General features: G+C 36.4%; 1 protein-coding gene across 1 annotated transcript in view; it reads right to left on the reverse strand.

Moving 5' to 3' along the window:
- Positions 1-20,002, reverse strand: part of PTBP3 (polypyrimidine tract binding protein 3) — an 89,709-nt gene that overhangs the window by 50,485 nt on the left and 19,222 nt on the right. The window lies entirely within an intron of this gene.

Here is a 20,002-nt window from a genome sequence, read left to right on the forward strand (position 1 = left end):
GTGCCACCATGCCCGGCTAATTTTTCTATATATATTTTTAGATGTCCATATAATTTCTTTCTATTTTTAGTAGAGATGGGGTCTCTCTCCTGCTCAGGCTGGTCTCAAACTCCTGAGCTCAAATGATCCACCCGCCTCGGCCTCCCAGAGTGCTAGGATTACAGGCGTGAGCCACCGCGCCCAGCCTTTGCAAACCTTTTAGATTAAACCCAACCGTCATGTTTGAAATACCTAACTGTATTTAGGTGGGTGCATTCCGACATTGTTTTTATTGTATGTATTTACATGCAAATAATCTGTGTAGCTTTCCTTAAGAATCTTGACTTTTCAATAGCTATATATTTTTTTAAGTAGGACATAGATACAATCTATTTCTATATTAGCTAAATTCTTTATAATCAGTGATTTTTTTCATCCATTAATCTTCAAAATCATCTTTAACGTGTACTATTTCTTAAACAACTAATGTTTAAGTAATTTTCTCTTTTTTTCAGGTAAGAGTTTTAACCAAATCGCAAATCTGACAGATAAGCCTTTTCACTGTAACCATAAGATCTACCAAGATTTAAAAGATTACTTTTAGGAAAGACAGTAAATACCATGTACAAAGTTAAAATCAACCTGTTTCAAATGGTACTATTTGTTTAGCTTGGTCAATTTTTAAGAACAAGTATTTTGGCCCACTGGATAATAAAACTTAACCCTCAAACGATCCTACAAATGTTAGAATACCAATAATGCTACAGCAGATAGTTAATGTGTAGAGATGTAAGCAGCACTTCCATGGTGAATAACTTCAGTCTTTGCTGAAGACAGACAAATATGTTTGTTTAATAGAAATACAATTATTTGAATGATTCCTATATTAAACATCCAGAAATTACTCCCTTTGGATATTTTACCAGAAGTTTATAGAGGCATCTTGGGACAAGAGGAAGGAATCAGTTGGGTGTGGTGGCTCACGCCTATAATCCCAGCACTCTAGGAGGCTGAGGTGGGAGGATCACTTGAGCTCAGGCGTTCAAGACCAGCCTGAGCAAGAGTGGGACCTTATCTATACTAAAAATAGAAAAAATTAACCAGTCCTGGTGATGCCCATCTGTAGTCCCAGCTACTTGGGAGGCTGAGGTGGGAGGATCACTTGAGCCCAGGAGTTGGGAGTTTGTAGTGAGTGATGATGACGCCACTGCACTCTAGTCCAGGCGACAGAGTGAGACTCTTATCTCAAAAAAAAAAAAAAAAAAAAAAAAAAGAGGCAGGAATCAAGTAAGCTTGTAGGATGAAAAAAATTGAAAACCTCCACATCCAGAAAGATTACAACTAAAGCTTCACTTAAAGCACAGGTCCCCTTGATAATACCTGAGATGTAGATATCAGAATTTGAAATTGGATAATTAAGACAGACTTTACAGTTTGCTGGCTACCTACAGATATAGAAAGTAAATTTTGCAGTTTTAAATATAGTAAAAATTTAAATGTGCCCAACCATTTTTTTTTTTTTTTTTTGAGACAGAGTCTCACTCTGTTGCCCAGGCTAGAGTGAGTGCCGTGGCGTCAGCCTAGCTCACAGCAACCTCAAACTCCTGAGCTCAAGCGATCCTCCTGCCTCAGCCTCCTGAGTAGCTGGGACTACAGGCATGCACCACCATGCCCGGCTAATTTTTTCTATATATATTTTTAGCTGTCCATATAATTTCTTTCTATTTTTAGTAGAGATGGGGTCTCGCTCTTGCTCAGGCTGGTCTCGAACTCCTGAGCTCAAACGATCCGCCCACCTCGGCCTCCCAGAGTGCTAGGATTACAGGCGTGAGCCACCGCGCCCGGCCCCCAACCATTTTTATATGAGAAATTTGGTAAAATATGTGTTACTAACAGATGTATATCTTCTATGTGAGTTTAGTATTAACATGTTTCTATCTGCAAATCAAGTTAATTTGATCTTAGAAACCACTTGTAGGTCACTCTAGCTCTTTCTGGACTTGTAGGAGTATGTTAAAATGTTAAAATTAACTAAATGTTAATTATAGGTGGAATGTACACTGAAATATAAAAGACCAAACAATAAAGACTCTAGGAGATAATGTAAAGGAGTATCTTCATAATCTTGGAGGAGGAAAGGGTTTTTTAAACAAGAAATAAAAAGTAGTACTATCAAGGAAAAATACTGATAAGCCAGGCAACATTAAAATTAACTATTTAACAACGGACATTAGGAGAATGAAGAGGCAAGTCATAGAATAGGAGAAGATATTTACAATACATATAATCAACAAAGGATATATATCTAGAACTTACTAAGAAACAGAAAAAGGGAATACAAAACAAAGATACTAGGAATCATTAAGAAAAAGTCAAGATAACAAAAAATGGGAAGAGACTTGAACAGAAATCTCACAAAGTGGTAGACTGTTCCAGAGAATTGGGACCCTCTCTTTTTCCTGGGAAAGAATTATTCATCCCAATCCATGGCTTCTTGTGGTAGGAGGATAACTCTCTGCCCCTTTGATATTGAGCACAGTTTTATATCATTTGGCCTATGGAATATGAATAGACATGACCTACACTTAATCCAAGCAGAAGCTTTAAAAATATCAGTCATTTCTGCCAGTTTTTTTCTTTTTCCGTCTGAAATAAGAAGAGCGTATCCGTAATAGGAGTTGCTCTTTCAGCCTGATTCCCAGAATAACAAGTATAGCTCCGTAATAGCCACCATCATTATAAGTGAACAAGAAATAAATGTTTTTCTAAGCCACACACAAGTGACTAATACCATACCCAATAAACACACGAAAAGATGCTTGACCTCATTAGTCATCAGGGAAATGCAAGTTAAGACCACAATGAAATATTAAAAAGACTGACAATATCAAGTGTTCATAAGAAAGTAGAGCAACAAAAACTCTTACATGGGGGCGTTAAATAAGTACAATTTAGTGGGAGTGTAAACAGGTACAACATGGAAAACTGGCTGACCCAATCTACTAAAGTTGAATATTTGAATATTCTAAGATCCCTATGTATTCTATTCCTATGGCTACTTCCGAGAGACTGCCTGCTTATGTACACGGAACGTATGAGAATATGTTCAGCAGCATTATTTGCGCTAGCCAAACTAGAAACAACCAAATGTCATCAACTATAGAATGGGTACATGAATTTTTATAAATGCACGTAATGATCATACAGCAATGAGAATGAACTACTGCTCCACACAATAACACAGATGAATCTCACCAACATAAGAAGTCAGTCACAAAAGAATATACACTATGTTGTTGCATTTCTATAGGGTTCAAAAAAAAGTCAAAACGAAACTATCTATCTATATTCAATAGAAGGAAGTTGGACCCCTTTCTTATAACAGACACAAAAATTAACTCTAAATGGGTGTCTACCTAAATGTAAAACTATAAAACTCTTAGAAGGCAACACAGGAGTAAATAAATCTTCATGACTTTGGGTTAAGAAATGGCTTGACACCAGAAGCACAGTACAAAGAAAAAAACAGATAAATAAATTGAATTTTTTTCAAAATAAAAACTTTTGTACTTCAAAGAATACCATCAAAAAATAAAAAGACAATCCAGAGAATGAGAGAAAATATTTGCAAAACATATATATGGCAAGGGACTAGTATCTAAAACATCTAAGAATGCTTACAACTCAACAATAGAAAGGTAAATAACCCAATTAAAAATAGGGAAAGGATTTAAATAGATATTTCACCACAAAAAATATACAAATGGCCAATAAGCATGTGAAAAGATGTTCAACCTAATTAGTCATTAAAAAAATGGAAATCAAAAACCACTTCAAATAAAAAACAAGAACATAATATTACCACATACCTATCAGAATATCTAAAGTAAACAGTGACAATATCAAATGCAGACAAGGATGTGGAAAAAACTGGATCTCCCATACATTGTTGGTAGGAATATAAAATGGTATAGCCACTCTAGAAAACAATTTGGTGGTTTCTTAAAAAACTAAACATACATTTAGCAATCTCAAAAGATGACATGCACTATGATTTGACTTAAAGCATTCTTGAAATGACAAAATTATAGAGATAGAAAACAGATCAATGGTTGCCAGGAGATAGAGGTGAGTGGGGGAGGTGGCAGGTACAATTATAAAAGGGTACCATAAGGGAGATCTTTGTGATAGTGGATTAGTTTTGTATCTTGATTGTGATGGTATACATGAATTTACACGTGCAATACAAAGAAACAGAACTATAAATAGGCACTATACCAATGTCAACACCCTTGTTTCCAGGTACTATAATCAAGTAAGATGTAACCATTGGAGGAAACTTTGTAAAGGATACACAGGACCTTTCTATAGTATCATTAGAACTTGCCATGAATCTCTAATTGTTTCAAAAGCAAAGAGTAAAAAAAAAAAAAAAAAAAGAAAAAGAAATACTCTGACAACAGATACTTGAGCCAAAGGATTCCTACTTGCTTGAGAGTCTTCTTACTAACTTAGAACAGAGTCAATACTAATCCCTGTACTAAAGCCTTCCATGGTACTTCGTCATAGCTCATCCCTACACTATGCTTCTGTACAATGGTAGTCCAGAAGGGTTTCCTTCAAAGATAATAAGCAGCTTTCAAAAAGGAACTACATAGGTTCCTTATTGGGAATCTATATGGAAGGAAAAGGAAGGAAAGAAACATTATGAAAGACAACAACAAACATAAAAATTATACAACTTTAAACTGTGACCAAATAGCTTTTTGTAGAGTGAAAGAAAAATGCAAGAAAACATAACAGCCTTTCCTAAATAAAAATACAAAGTGATAAAATAGCTCAAGGGAAAAGCAAATAAGAAACCTACCAAAGGAGTTAAGAGAGAGTGGTGAGAAAGAATAATGCAGTATCTCCAAAGTCAAACATTTCAAAGAGAAGGATTAGGAAATCAAATGCAAACACCTTTCCACTATCCAAGGAAGTTACCTGCAGTGAGGAACCAATACTTTCTATAATTTTGATATCAGAAAACTAGAATCTTGAAGAAATGTTCAGGAAAGTACTTTCTTGGAGGCAACTGAGATTTCCTGAAAGGCATGTTTCACCCCCAAAGATTCTTAACTAGAAGGTCTAGGCTGCAGTCTAGGCACCTGTATATTTCCAAAGCTCCAGAGCAAACTGTAATGTATAGTCAATCGAGAACTACTATAAACGGATGCTGCAATGACAGATGCAAAATGTTAGTTAAAAAGGTAGTCTTCTTAGGCTAGACAAGATCTAGGCTTGAATTCATACTCCACAAACTTAGCTTACCTTTTTATGATACTGCAAATTATTTAATCTTTCTAAGCCTCAATTTGCTTATTTGTAAAATGTGGATCATAATGATACCCATTCTCATGGGTTGCTCTGAAGATTGTTATTTCTATTTTTTTTTTGTCTCCTGTTATTTCTAATACATAGGTCTAATTATTAAACACTGGCAAATAAATACTAGTGATTAGTCATTACTCAGTCCTTTTCAACTAATATGCCAATAGTTACATGTATTCAATGCAATTAATATTGGACAGCAACTGCCTAAAGGTTAGAGATATTCTTTCAATAAAGGAAACTTTCAAAAGTTTTAAAAGGAAATGCCAAATTACTCCAAAATTTCCTTCTCAGATAAATTCATAGGAAACCTGATTTTGATTAAATGTACTTAAAACTAAAATCAATAATTTTCACATTATGTAATAAACTCTTTAAAATATTCATTTCTAATAACTAGAGTTGATACCTTCTTTGTATAGAATTATATAGAAGATTTATTCAAGTCCCATTTATGGTTAACCTTTGAGGAAAAGAAAGAATTAAGCATGTATCTGGCTGTGCATTTGAATTTTTCTTGCAGAAAACTACAATGAGCTTTGTTTGGAGGAAAAAAGTCAGTTTTTTCATTCTAACCATCCTTTTTTAAGCATCTTTGCATATTGATCCAATAATCTCAGAATAAATCTGCAAATGTTAAATAGCTACATTATTTCTCATTTTGATAATTCATTCAGCTTAATGTGCATATTATGAAATTATAATATAAATCTATGCTTCTCTTCATAATCTTTTTGTTTGTTTTGATACAGTGTCTCTGTCATCCAGGCTGGAATTAGGATGCAGTGGCATGATCACAGTTCACTGCACAGGCTACATAATTCTTTTAACTGATAAGCCTGTTCCATGTTGTTATACAGTCTTTGTCGCAATTATTTTTAATAGATTATTAAAATGCTAAATGGTATCCTTAACTATTCCCCTATTATTAAATACACTGGTGTTACTTCCAACTCATCGATACAAATTATGCTGCTAAAATTCTTGAATATAGGATTTTTTTGGATTTTATATTTTATTGATACAATAAATATTCAGAAGTGAAACAGACTTTTCCTTGTTGAGTGAAAGGTAAAACTGCAAGAAATCGCAAATTCCTATAGAACAGTGTAGAGTAACATCAAGTTACTACTACACTACAAGTGACTACTAAAAAGCATTTTTATTTCTATACAAGTTTTTCAAACATTGCTAAAATCAGCACATGACTGCCTCATTTTAATATGACTAAGAGTTTGTGCAGTAAAAAATTTAACCTTGTCCAAGAGAGGTGTGGCTTTTGTACTATCCTTCTGCGAGGTAATCTCTAAATCCTTGGAATGTCATGCCTGAGTGCACTAGTTTTTTTTTCTGCCTGGAGGCCTTGGGTCACCAGACAGTCTTAGGGTGGTGGCTAGCCACACTAGAATGATCAACAATAAGATTTAGGGTGGGGGGCTTTGGGTCACGCCTGGAAGGGCTGGAGATTAGACAGAGATTAGCAAGCAATCAATTATGCCTACATAATAGAGTCCCAATAAAAACTATAAACACCAAGGTTCAGCTTGGTCAGCTTCACTGGCTGATAATACTCAAGTCTACTGCCACACATCATGCTGGGAAAGTTATGTGTTCATGGAGAGAGGACAATGGAAGCTAAGGTTTGGTACTTCCCAGGATTCCACCTTATCACATTTCTCCCCTTGGCTGATTTTAATCTGTAGCCTTTCCCTATAGTAAACCATGTCCTGTGTATAACAGCTTTCAGTGAGTTCTGTGACTCCTTTTAGCAAATTATCAGAACTGAGGGTATCTTTGGGAACCTCCCAGACCTGCAATTGGTGTCAGATGTGACGGCACTCTTGTGTGGAATGTATTCCATAACTTCACAGTTGGCTTAACTTTTCACATGGTTAAATGATGAAATCAATAAATATAAAATTATTTATTTAACATTAAAAAAAAACTTACTCTTCATCTTTGAATTACCACTGGACTTAAAACTGTAAAAATATTTTAGTCTGAAAATGTGATCAAATATTCAAGTATTTAAAAAATCAGAAATTTAAATATATATATTTACATTAATGCAACATCTTAACTGTCACATTCAAAATATAAACTGTCATAATAATAAAATGGTGAATACTGCAAAAAGTCTTCTAAATAAACAATTAAGTTTAACAATTCTACTTAAAGTCTATTTCAGTGACAACAGGAAAAGCCTTTAAAAAAGAATAAAACACACCTAAAATAATGTGTAAGTAAAGGAGAACCCTATAGAATCAAATGAAGTGTTAGAATTGCTATTTTTGCCTTATTACATGTCAAGGACAATTAAAATATAGGATCATTAAGTTTCATATCTGGAAATTCTGTTTTCCATCAGAGATGGAGTTTATCATTGATCATACAGAATAAACAAGATATTTCTCAAGTAATTATGATATTTTTCCCCTAATAATTTCAGAATATGATAAAACACAAAAAGAAAAAACTTACATTTGAAAATGTAATCATAAAAAATATTCTGATATCCAAAATTTACTGGCCAAGTTTTCTTCTAAGAATTCATTTTCAAATTACAGAAAACAAAAGCTTTCTGATATTATAAAAATTAAATCCAAGAGTCACATCACTTTGTAAAACTTTATAAAACATTAGTAAAACAGAGTAATATTAGTTCTCTAACATTTAATTAAAAAAAAAACAACCTTTCCTTTCATAGATACAAATTCTTTCTCCTAAAAACATTATCACTGAATATAATTATAGACTACTTCAGTACAATATAAAAAATTTCTGAAAATTATACTTAACATTTATATCCTAAGTGTCTGAAAAGCAATTTTCCATTATATTAATAGTAAAGGAGGCCGGGTGTGGTGGCTCACGCCTGTGATCCTAGCACTCTGAAAGGCCGAGGCGGGTGGATCATTTGAGCTCAGGAGTTCGAGACCAGCCTGAGCAAGAGCGAGACCCCGTCTCTACTAAAAATAGAAAGAAATTATATGGACAGCTAAAAATATATATAGAAAAAATTAGCTGGGCATGGTGGCACATGCCTGTAGTCCCAGCTACTCGGGAGGATGAGGCAGGAGGATCACTTGAGCCCAGGAGTTTGAGGTTGCTGTGAGCTAGGCTGACGCCATGGCACTCTAGCCTGAGCAACAGAGTGAGACTCTGTCTCAAAAAAAAAAAAAAAAAAAAGTAAAGGAGAAACAGTGCAGACCTAGGTAAAATTGGATCTCTCTCCCATAAGGTTTGACTGGTATAAGAGATTATGGCTTAAGGGCAGAATGGAAGATGCTAAGCAGAATGAAGACACTAAAAAAATGAAGGAGGCTGGGCAAGGTGGCTCACACCTGTAATCCCGCACTCTGGGAAGCCAGGCTGGAGGATTCCTTGAGCTCAGTAGTTGAGATCAGACTGAACGAGACCTCATCTCTACAAAAAAAAAAAAAAAAAAAATAGAAAAATTAGCTGGGATGGTGGCACACGCCTGTAGTAACAACTACTTGGGAGGCTGAGACAGGAGGATCATTTGAGCTCAGGAGTTTGAGGTTGCAGTGAGCTATAATGAGGCTACAGCACTCCCAGCCTAGGTCACAAAGCAAGACCAAGGGAAAAAAAAAAAAAGGAGGCAGGTAGGGTTTGTGCTACTACACTTGGGTTTGTTGTTTTGTTTTTTGTTTTTTTTGTCATTGGCCTCAGGGCCAGAGCCTCTATTCAAAACAAACAAACAAATAAAAAACCCTGTAATCCCACCTACTCAGGAGGTTTAGGTGGGAGGATTACTTGAACCCAGGAGTTCCATACCAGCCTGGGTAACACAGCAAGCCCCCTGCTCAAAAAATAAATACATAAATAGAATTTTAAAATAAAGGAAAACTTGGTTAGATGAGTGATCGTAGACTACCAAAAGAAGGAAACTGTTAAAAGGGGAGGAGAAAAAAAGACTGTACCACAGGTAAACAAATTAACAGTACTCAAAGAAAGCCTCAACAAGCCAAAAATGAAGACACTGGGGCCTGGGGAGGGGGTTTTAAAGTTAGCAAACAACATTGGATCAACAGTCCCCTTAGAAACACACAGTAAATTTACATAAATCCAACAGTTCTTCTGAGGACTTGTTAGCTCTCTGACTCAGTCAACACACTAATCAGCTTCACTGTCTCAAGTATCAATTATTGAGGCTCTCTCCAGTTGAAGAATAATTCACAAGGCCAGCAAAGCAAACGAATAATGTAAGCAGCACAAATAAAGTGTTTCATTATCAAATTTGATGGAATTGGTTTTATTTATTAAAGTGAGAGTATTAATATGATGAAAGGCAATCAATACAACTGAGAAACAGCCACTGAAGTCACATGTAAAGAAGATTGTGAAAATAAGCCATTAACCCATGGTTATACTTCAGATCGCACCCAACATGCATATGAAATTCAAGAACAAGACATCATTTGTTTAGATCAAGATACTATGATTATGAAAAAGATGCTATCAAAATACTGCTTCCTAATTTTCCAGAATCCCAGAACTTTTTTTTAACTAAAAGGATCTTAAATACTAAAATAAATATCCAAGTTTAACCTTGGGCCAAGGTAAAATTTCTAGCAGATGATATATGACCCTGTGAGAACACTTCCCAGAACAGAAAGTCTCACCATACTATATATACTTACTGATTATGGTCTCCTGATTACTCACTTTTATGTACTCCTCCACAGGACCTACTACAATGTTTTGTATATAATCGATGTTCAAAACTTTTTTGCTTAAGAAATGAATAATAGGCCGGGCGCGGTGGCTCACGCCTGTAATCCTAGCTCTCTGGGAGGCCGAGGTGGGCGGATTGTTTGAGCTCAGGAGTTCGAGACCAGCCTGAGCAAGAGCGAGACCCCATCTCTACTAAAAATAGAAAGAAATTATATGGACAGCTAAAAAAATATATATATAGAAAAAATTAGCCGGGCATGGTGGTGCGTGCCTGTAGTCCCAGCTACTCGGGAGGCTGAGACAGGAGGATCGCTTGAGCCCAGGAGTTTGAGGTTGCTGTGAGCTGGGCTGACGCCATGGCACTCACTCTAGCCTGGGCAACAGAGTGAGACTCTGTCTCAAAAAAAAAAAAAAAAAAAAAGAAATGAATAATAGCTATAGAGATAGGAAATAAATAGATACTCATTGAGCATTTCAGATTATTTGTGCAGCACTAAATGAAACCCTAAGGTTTTCTTGAACATTTAGTCTTTTGTTAACATTCACCGTTCCACAGCCTCCTATAACTCTAAATGCATCCAGACCCCAAAGACACTTGCTACTGGGAATTCTACCAAATGACCCTTACAAATGATTCTGAAATCACATCCTCAATACACTGGGGCCCCCTCAGCAACCTACAGCTACTAAGTGAGTGTGATTATCCCTAAACATAATCCCTAAAGAATAGTTATCAAATTGTTCATTTGTGATTTTTTCCTTTCCAAGGCTGCCACTGTTGAGATCGTGGGACAGTGAGAATAAAAAAGGTAGTAGTTGAAGATAGAACAAATTCTTCAAATGTGCAGCTGTGGCAATGTTTAAGGTCCCTGTTTATGACACAGTTTCAATAAAATGATTTTGACTGCCTTTGTTTTATACGGCATCTTAGCAACAATACTTTAATGACTAGCAAATTCCTCTAAAAAGCCTTCTAATTTGTGACATTCAACCAAAATGTCATTCATTTGAATATTCATTCAGTTCCTACTATTAATATATAGGTATGGCCCTTACATATTGAAATCAATATGTATAAATGTCTTAGCAATAATACTTATTCATTCAACAAATTCAACCAATATTTACGGAGTTAGTGTATGTTGAGGGACAAGTGTACTTAGAAATATTTGCTGATGAATTAGATACGGGATTTGAGAGGAATAAAGAAGTCAAAGATGTCCTGGTTGTCCTAAATAGGTCTCAATGTAAAACATTCGGTCCACAGACATTTTTGAGATTAGATACACATTCTGTAATTCTCACGACTTTGCAAAATAGGTATCATTACCTCCCCAAAAAACTAAGATTCAGAGAGTTTATGTTATTTGATACAAGTATAAGAGGGTAAGTGGTACAATCAGAATCCAGGTCTGACTTATTTTTCACCCCACATACCTGTTTCTCCTTCAGTCTACACAAATCTCCCTTCAATATGTTATGCCAACCCTCTGATCCACTTATTCCACATCTAGACAACTTATATTAGAACTCAGGTGAGGATATATGTATGCAGTCAACCTTTATAAGAGAAAAATAAACAAAATACGATGATAGCTAATATTACTATCTGCATAGTATCTGTCAGGTACTGTTCTATGGGCTTTATACATATTTCATGTAATCTAAGAAGCTTTTGATTTTAAGACCCTATAATTTTATCTAACATCTAGAAAGAAAAAATGCTAGCCTGTTACAGTGGCTCACACCTGTAATCCCAACACTTTGAGAAGCTGAGGCAGGAGGACTGTGCGAGGCAAGGAGTTTGAGGAACAGCCTGAGCAACATAGCAAGACCCCATCTCTACAAAAAATTTTTTTAAATGAGCCAGGCATGGTGGCCTGCGCATGTAGTCCCAGATACTCAGGAGGCTGTGGCAAGAGGATCACTTCAGCCCAGGAGTTTGAGGTTGCACTGAGTTATGATGTCATTGCACTCTAGCCCAGGCAACAAATTGAGACCCTGTCTTAAAAAAAGAAAAGAAAGAAAAAATACTGCTGCCAATTAAATTATAATACCTATCAACTTAAGATGTCAGAAATATTATGAAAAAATATGCCTTAGAATCAATGAAATATCAAATCCTCACAAAATTCTAAGCATTAAAGTACTATTACACTAACTAATGTTGCTATGAAATATTATACCTCATGTCCCACTTGTTAAAAATACTAGTTCTATCCCATTCTGCATTTAAAATTTTTTTTAAGAGATGGGGTCTCACTTTGTTGCCCAGGCTGGCCTTGAACCCCTGGGTTCAAGCAATCCTTTCACCTCTGCCTCCTGAGTAGCTTGGGACTACAGATACACACCACCACGCCCAGCTTCACATTTTAAGTTAAGACTCTTTCAACTGCCTTTTTTTCACAAGGTGATAACTAATGAAATATTAGTACTTAACTGTGCATATGAAAGAACTCTCTGTAAGATAAAGAGAAAACATTCTCTCTTCCAAGATAGCTGCAGAATAACATATACAATTCTGGTCATAAAACTGTGTTTACAAATGCTACTTTTTTGAGACAGGGTCTCGTTCTGTTGCCCGGGCTTGAATGTAGTGGCTTACTGCAACCTCAATCACTTAGGCTCTAGCGATCCTCCTGCCTCAATACAAATGCTACTTCCAACAGAGTCTTCTGATCTTCTAAACTTTGGAAATCATAGCTATATCCTATAAAAGTGGCAAAGGTCTATAGTTTTGGCTAAGTGTCCTACTTAATAATTAATAATTTAAGGCCCTAATAGTAGTACATATTGACACCCATTTTCTGAACTATGTGTGTGTATATATATACTTTTAAGTTATCTTTATTAAGCCAATCATTGAAACTTCCCTCATTTCACACATTCATAAACAATATAAACAAAACCTAAGAATCTTTTAGATTTCTCAAAACAAACAAAGAGTTTTAAAGTCTAATATCATTTTGTGAATGAGGAAACTAAGGCACAGATGAGTTAAGTAACTTATAAAAGATTATACAACAAAGAGTAGGGGTTAGGACTCAAATCTAGGCAGGCCAATTTCAGAGTCCATGCTTTTAATCGCTATACTAAACTGCCAAATATAAACTATCCCTATGTTCATAATAAGAGATTGGTTAAATGAGTTTCAGTATATCCATGCAATGAAATACTAGGTGGTTATTAAAATGATGAAGCACCATCTTACCAACCTGGATATAAATTTACAAAACAAGGCAGGCACAGTGGTTCAATCCTATAATCCCAGAACTTTGGGAGACAGGTAGGAGGACTGCTTAAGCCCAAGAGTTAGAGGGTGTAGTGAGGTTATGATTGTGCCACTGCACTCCAGCCCAGGCAACTCAGCAAGACCCTGCCTTAAACAAACAAACAAACAAACAAATAAATTTACAAAACATTGTTCATTTCATTTCAAAAGCCATATATAAATATATATATTACTTATAACAACATACTGTATTTTCCATTTTTATAAAAAATAAATAGGCTGGGCAAGGCGGCTCATGCCTGTAATTCTAGCATTTTGGGAGGCCAAGGCGGGAGGATCACTTGAGGTCAGGAGATCGAACGAAACCAGCCTGAGTGAGACTCCATCTCTACAAAAAATAGAAAAATTAGCTGGGTGTGGTGTTATGTGCCTGTAGTCCCAGCTACTCAGGAGGCTGAGGCCAGAGGATCATTTGAGCCCAGGAGTTTGAGGTTGCTGTGAGCTATAATGACACCATTGCTCTCTCGCCAGGGTGACAAAGTGAGACTCTGTCTCAATCAATCAATCAATCATAAACACACACACCATGAGCATACACACAAGGTCTAAAAGGAAATTTACCTAAATGTTAGCAGACATTATTTTATTTGGCTTTTACTTTCTGTTTTACACTTGTCACCTTTAAACATTAATCGAAGGGAAAGGAACAATTTTCATTTTGGGGAAAAAAAGGAACTTTAGAAATTTTACTAACATTTATCTCAAGCTCCACAGCTAGGTCTTTCAATTAAATACATTTCATGAGGATTTTGGTCAATTCTACTACTGACCATTATTGAACATATTATCCCAAAAATGATAACAAAAAATTTTAAAGTTTTAAATTTCTTCTTGCATCATTTAGAGATCTATAAGTACCTCTGAATTTTATAAAAGCTACACTATATGTGTTAGGATAGTTTTCAAGTTTCTTAAATTCAAGAAAGAGTAATAAATCAGAATGAGTGGTAATGAGCCACAACATATGCAAATTCCCAATGCATCACAAAAGGAAGTATTCCAACCTCCTTTTCAACTTACTGAAATTAAAAATATACTTTATTGCTTTAGCAGACTAGAAGCTATGCTCCTAACTCTAATAAAATGGTATGTTATCTGTTACAGAAAAACCAACTTCTAAAAATAATGTTTATTAACCAAATGCTACTGGAATATTGATTATCACAAAGCCAACAGAGACATCATGGTGCTGGAAACAGAGCACAGACTTCAGAAACAAACCTGTCTTTGAATCCTGGTCTATCACTTGCCACCTGTTAGACCTAGGGTATTAGGTAGGATACAAAATCGTAAGTTTGGCATCTTTTTCTGTAAAATTGGTCTAACATCATAATAGATATGCAAAGTTCCCTTTTAAAAGGATTTCTTGTAGACTACTACCTAGCAGGACAGGGATAATACGCATTTTTTTAAATCTGGAGGGGAGTGAGGGCAGCACTGGTGAACAGAGCACTGGTGTTCTGTCTCCTACTTCTATCATTAATTGAGAGAGGTGTTGAAATCTATGACTAATTATGGGTTTGGCTATTTCTTCTTTCACTCAAAATTGGTATCCAGCTTCTTAGGAAAATGTCGTATTCCCTTAGACAGGAGTCTTCTCTTGCATGATAAATTTTAAAATCTTGGGAGTGCTGGCTCAGTCTAAAAGGTTCTCTTCAGCTACTACTGCTTCTTAGTGATGGTTGCTGCTATTGCTCCAACATGTCCTCACTGGCAGTACAGCTGTTGAATGAAGTTCCTGTTTGCAATAGTGACTGAGCACAAACCACTGTCATTCTGCCAGTATTCTCTTCCCATGAAAGGAAGGAAACTCTTCTCTGGTGCTACTCAGCTACTATTGCTCCTAACCTCTCAAAGTTATTGAGCTCTCAAATTCTGTATATATTTATTCATATATTCTCTCTCTCTCTCTCTCTCTCACACACACACACACACACACACACACACACAACCACCCATTGCCCAAACCACAGTAAACATTCTAGTGTCAGTCCAGAATTAGCCCAAGATCACCCTCGGGTTCAATAATTCCCTAGAAGGACTCAGGAGAGACTTGCCATATAGTTGCACTGAAGGCCAAGATTTATTACAGTAGCAGAACACAAAGCAAAATCAACAAAGGAAAAGGTACATGGGGTGAAGTCCAGAGGAAACCAGACACAAGCTTCCAAGAGTCCTCTCCCAGTTGAGTCACACAGGATACACTGAATTCCTCCTGCAACAAATTGTGACAATACACATAAAATGTTGTCTACCAAGGAAGCTCATTAGACTCAGTATCCAAGGTTTTTAATAGGGACTGGTCACAAAGGCACCCTCTGCCCAGCATGCACCAAAATTCCAGACTCCCAGAAAGAAATCATAAACTGTACTGTTTACATAGTCTAGGCTGAAGGAATCACTCTTACCATTTAAAGAAAGGTCCATATCAATACAGAGAACAAACTGTTTACCAGCCAAGTTGCTAAGTTCCCACAAACCAGCCAAGAACCAACCTTACAATCAGTCTTTCTTTTTCTTTGTTTTTGAGACAGAGTCTCACTCTGTTGCCCTGGGCAAGTGCCCTGGCGTCAGCCGCTCACAGCAACCTCAAACTCCTAGACTCAACTGATCCTCCTGCCTCAGCCTCCCGAGTAGCTGGGACTACAGGCGTGAGCTACCAAGCCTGGCTAATTTTTTTTGTTTGTTTCTATTTTTAGTTGTCCGGCGAATTTTTTCCTATTTTTAGTAGAGATGGGTTCTCCCTCTTGCTTAGGCTGTTCTTGAACTCCTGAGCTCAAGCAATCCACCCGCCTCAGCCTCCCAGTGTGCTAGGATTACAGGTGTGAGCCACCGTGCCCAGCTAAGCAGTCTTTCTAAGGATAGCCATCTCAAGCCTGCCACATTAACTCTTTTCTAGCACGCTTGCCAAGCCCAAATGACCAAAAAAGTCAATTTTTCTTATAGTTCTCTGGTAAGACTGGAACCCACACATACTCCTTTAAAGTTAAGGTTCTATTTCTACAGCTACTGCTGCTGCTACTGTACCCGATTAGCAACAGATCTGAGAAGGGGGAAAATGGAAGCTCCGTGCTGCCTCCATAAGATCAGAGAGACAGGATATAGTATCAGTCACAGTGTTAAATGGCACCGGCTATAGAAGTCAGATCCCTGGATTCAAATATCCTGGTTCAACTACTTATTGTGTGATGGATAACTTATTTGGTCTCTCTGCACCTCCGTTTCTTCATCTGAAATGGGGAAAATAAAAATATCTTCCTCATCATGTTGCTGTAAGGATTACATGCAGAAATACACATAAAGGACATAATAGCTATTATTTAAAAAGAAATTTTCTTTCCTACTCTAGTCCCGATGCCTGCTGAACTCTCTGTCTGAGATTAACAGGCAATTAGAATAATCAGGGTCTTATATACATGGTTATGATACAATACTAGCAAGAGCTAAAGTATATCAATTTACACTTTAAAATGGACCTTATAATAAATGGTATTTGGACAACTGGGTAACCATTTGGAAAATGATAAAATTGATTTCCATATCTCATATCACACACTAGGATAAAGCCCAAATGAATCAAGATCTAAATGTAAAAAATAATCTTCTAAGTATTAGAAGAAAATATGATTGAATTCCTTTATGTCTCTCCAATGGGAGAGCCTAATTATGACTCAAAATCCAGAGCTATACAAAACAGCAGTAAGTTCAACTATCCAAAAGTCAAAAGACTCAGCATGGCAGAAAGCCTCACAAGCAAGTCAAATAACAAATTGAGAAAAATATGTGAAATTCATTATAGACAAAGGGCTCACCTCTCTAATTTACAAAAAGCTTCTAGAAATTGAGAAGAAAAAGACTGAGCCAACAGAAAAATAAGAACCAGCAACCCAAAGGAAATACAAATGGCCCTTAAAGATATGCTTGCCTCATTCACAAAAAAAAAAAAAATGTGACTAAATTGAGTAACATTTCTCACCTATAAAACTGGCAAAAATCTAAGTTTGACAGAAGACTCTTGTGGCCAGAACTGTAAGTGCAAAATAGAGCAATGGAGGTGAACCTGGAACTGTTTACCTAGAAACACATTTAACTTTTTTTTTTTTTTTTTTGAGACAGAGTCTCACTCTGTTGCCCGGACTAGAGTGCCATGGCATCAGCCTAGCTCACAGCAACCTCAAACTCCTGGGGCTCAAGCAATCCTTCTGCCTCAGCCTCCTGAGTAGCTGGGACTACAGGCATGCGCCACCATGCCCGGCTAATTTTTCCTATATATTGTTTAGTTGTCCAGCTAATTTCTTTCTATTTTTAGTAGAGACAGGGTCTTGCTCTTGCTCAGGCTGGTCTCAAACTCCTGAGCTCAAACGATCCACCCGCCTCGGCTTCCCAGAGAGCTAGGATTACAGGTGTGAGTCACTATGCCCAGCCCACATTTAACTTTTGATATATAGCAATCCCATGTTTAAACTCTACTTCACAAATATACTTGCATACATATTTCATGACATATAAGACTATTCATAAGAAATTATTAGAGCACAATATTAGAAATAACATGAGTCCACCAATAAAGAACTTGATAAATAACTGTTATATCCACAAATTAAAACATTTTCCAACTGTTAAAAATGGAAGGGCAGACTTTGAGTAAAATTCCTTACATATTATTGAAAAATCAAAGTACAGAACAGCTTATATAAATATGCTGCCTTTTGTATCAGAAGGGGAAGAAAAATATGTATATCTTTACTTTCATTAAAGAAGGAACTGGAAGGGTAAAGAAAACACCCTTCTTTTTGGGGGGAAAGAAGGAGAGTGGGGAAAACGCTGAGTAGGCTGAGAATGAGAGTTCTCTATATAAACATAGTTGACTTTATGTTAAATTTCTTCTATTTTTTTTAACTTATTTACATGTACTATAACAAATCAAATATTACAGGAGAGTTTATATGATAAAAATAAATCCACCCCAATCCTAGCAGTTCTCATTTATTCTAATGGTTGTCCCCATAACCCTAGATAATAATGCTTATACCACTATTTTTTGCATTATCACCTTTAAAAATAAACATGTTGATCTCTAATATGAAAATTTAATTTAGCTCTTAGACTTCCTCCTTTGTCCTCTCAATGTTTGAAATATATGCTGTAATTTCAATTCTTCTATAAGTACCTCTGAACTTTAATAATATACTTATATTTCATTGCTTAACTTGTGAATTTAACATTACCTCTTGATTCTCCATTCTCAAAGACAGAGCTAATAGTGCTAGTAATCTCTTTTCCACCTCCCTCTTCCTGCCACCTTCACTTTTTATGGTTCAGTTGTTTCATTCTACCCTGCAACAACAGCATTCTGGGCTTTGTCCATTCATGTACTGTCTAAAGGCTGACTCAAAGTTCAAAATCAATAAACAGTATTTACATTTTTATAACTATATTAACATTGTTCAAAGAAACATAATCCTGGCACACTTCACTTTTTTTTTACTCTATGGTCCAATGTCACAACCTTAGGACCACTTGGAAAAAATTTCTTAGAATCAAGGTCAAACGGATCCTTTATTGCACTCTCATCAATTGTTTAACATCATGCCACATTATAATTTGATTCATAGTATGACCACGATTTTCTTTTCTTCTATTTATTTTTGCTTTCCATGACTTTTTCCCCCCCAGACAGGGTCTCACTTTATCGCCCAGGCTGGAGTGCAGTGATGTGATCGCAGCTCACTACAGCTTCAAACTCCTGGGCTCAAGGGATCCTCCTGCCTTAGCCTCTGAGTAGCTGATACAGGCACACACCAACACACCTGGCTAGTTTATTTATTTATTTCAGAGAGGAGTATTGCTATGTTGTCCAGGCTGGTCTCCAACTCCTGGCCTCAAGTGATCCTCCTACATGGCCTCAAGTGACCCTTCCACCTCAAGTGCTGGAATTACAGGCGCCCAGCCCTCTATGACACTTTTAATTGCCTTTTATTTTTCCTCACGATTGTCCTTTATCAGAGCACCATTTTTTCCCCAAACTCTCCATGACACTATTCATTCTATCCAGTTCTTATTTTTCCCCAGAGATCTCCTTCCTAAAGCCCTTTGTCATTCTGCTCCAATCTAGAATGAATGCTTTCTAGGCCTTTCAAACAGCTGTCAACCTTCTTTATACTTCTCTTTTGGATTGACTTAGTAAAGAATTCTGGGTTAAAAACTATTTTTCTTAAGAAAATCAGAAATACTGTCTGTCCCATTTTCATTTAGCATATAGTGTTGCTGGTAAAATCCAAGTTCATTTCTTTAAAGTTGACTTATTTCTACCTGGAAACTTTCAGAATTACCTCTTCATCATGGAATTCTGAAATTTCACAGTAACATAATAACATATCTAGGTGATAAGACTTTGTACTTATTGTACTAGGTATCTGGTGGGTCTATGGTGCGAAGCCTGAAACTTCCATGAGTTGCTAACTCCCATCTCCAAATTCAACCATAGAGAAACTGTCAAAGCTAGAGGGATATGTGGATTTCAGGAACTAACCAAAATAATGACAGGAAAACCCTGAGAAAGCTGAAGACTAAGTTGAACTTGTGTTTGAGGTTGAGGGAGATGACTGGCTATAGACTGGGGTTGAATACTCAAAAGTGTCAGTGAGAGGACACACTGGA

Source organism: Eulemur rufifrons, chromosome 7, assembly GCF_041146395.1.
Source record: "Eulemur rufifrons isolate Redbay chromosome 7, OSU_ERuf_1, whole genome shotgun sequence".
Classification (NCBI taxonomy): Eukaryota; Metazoa; Chordata; class Mammalia; order Primates; family Lemuridae; genus Eulemur; species Eulemur rufifrons.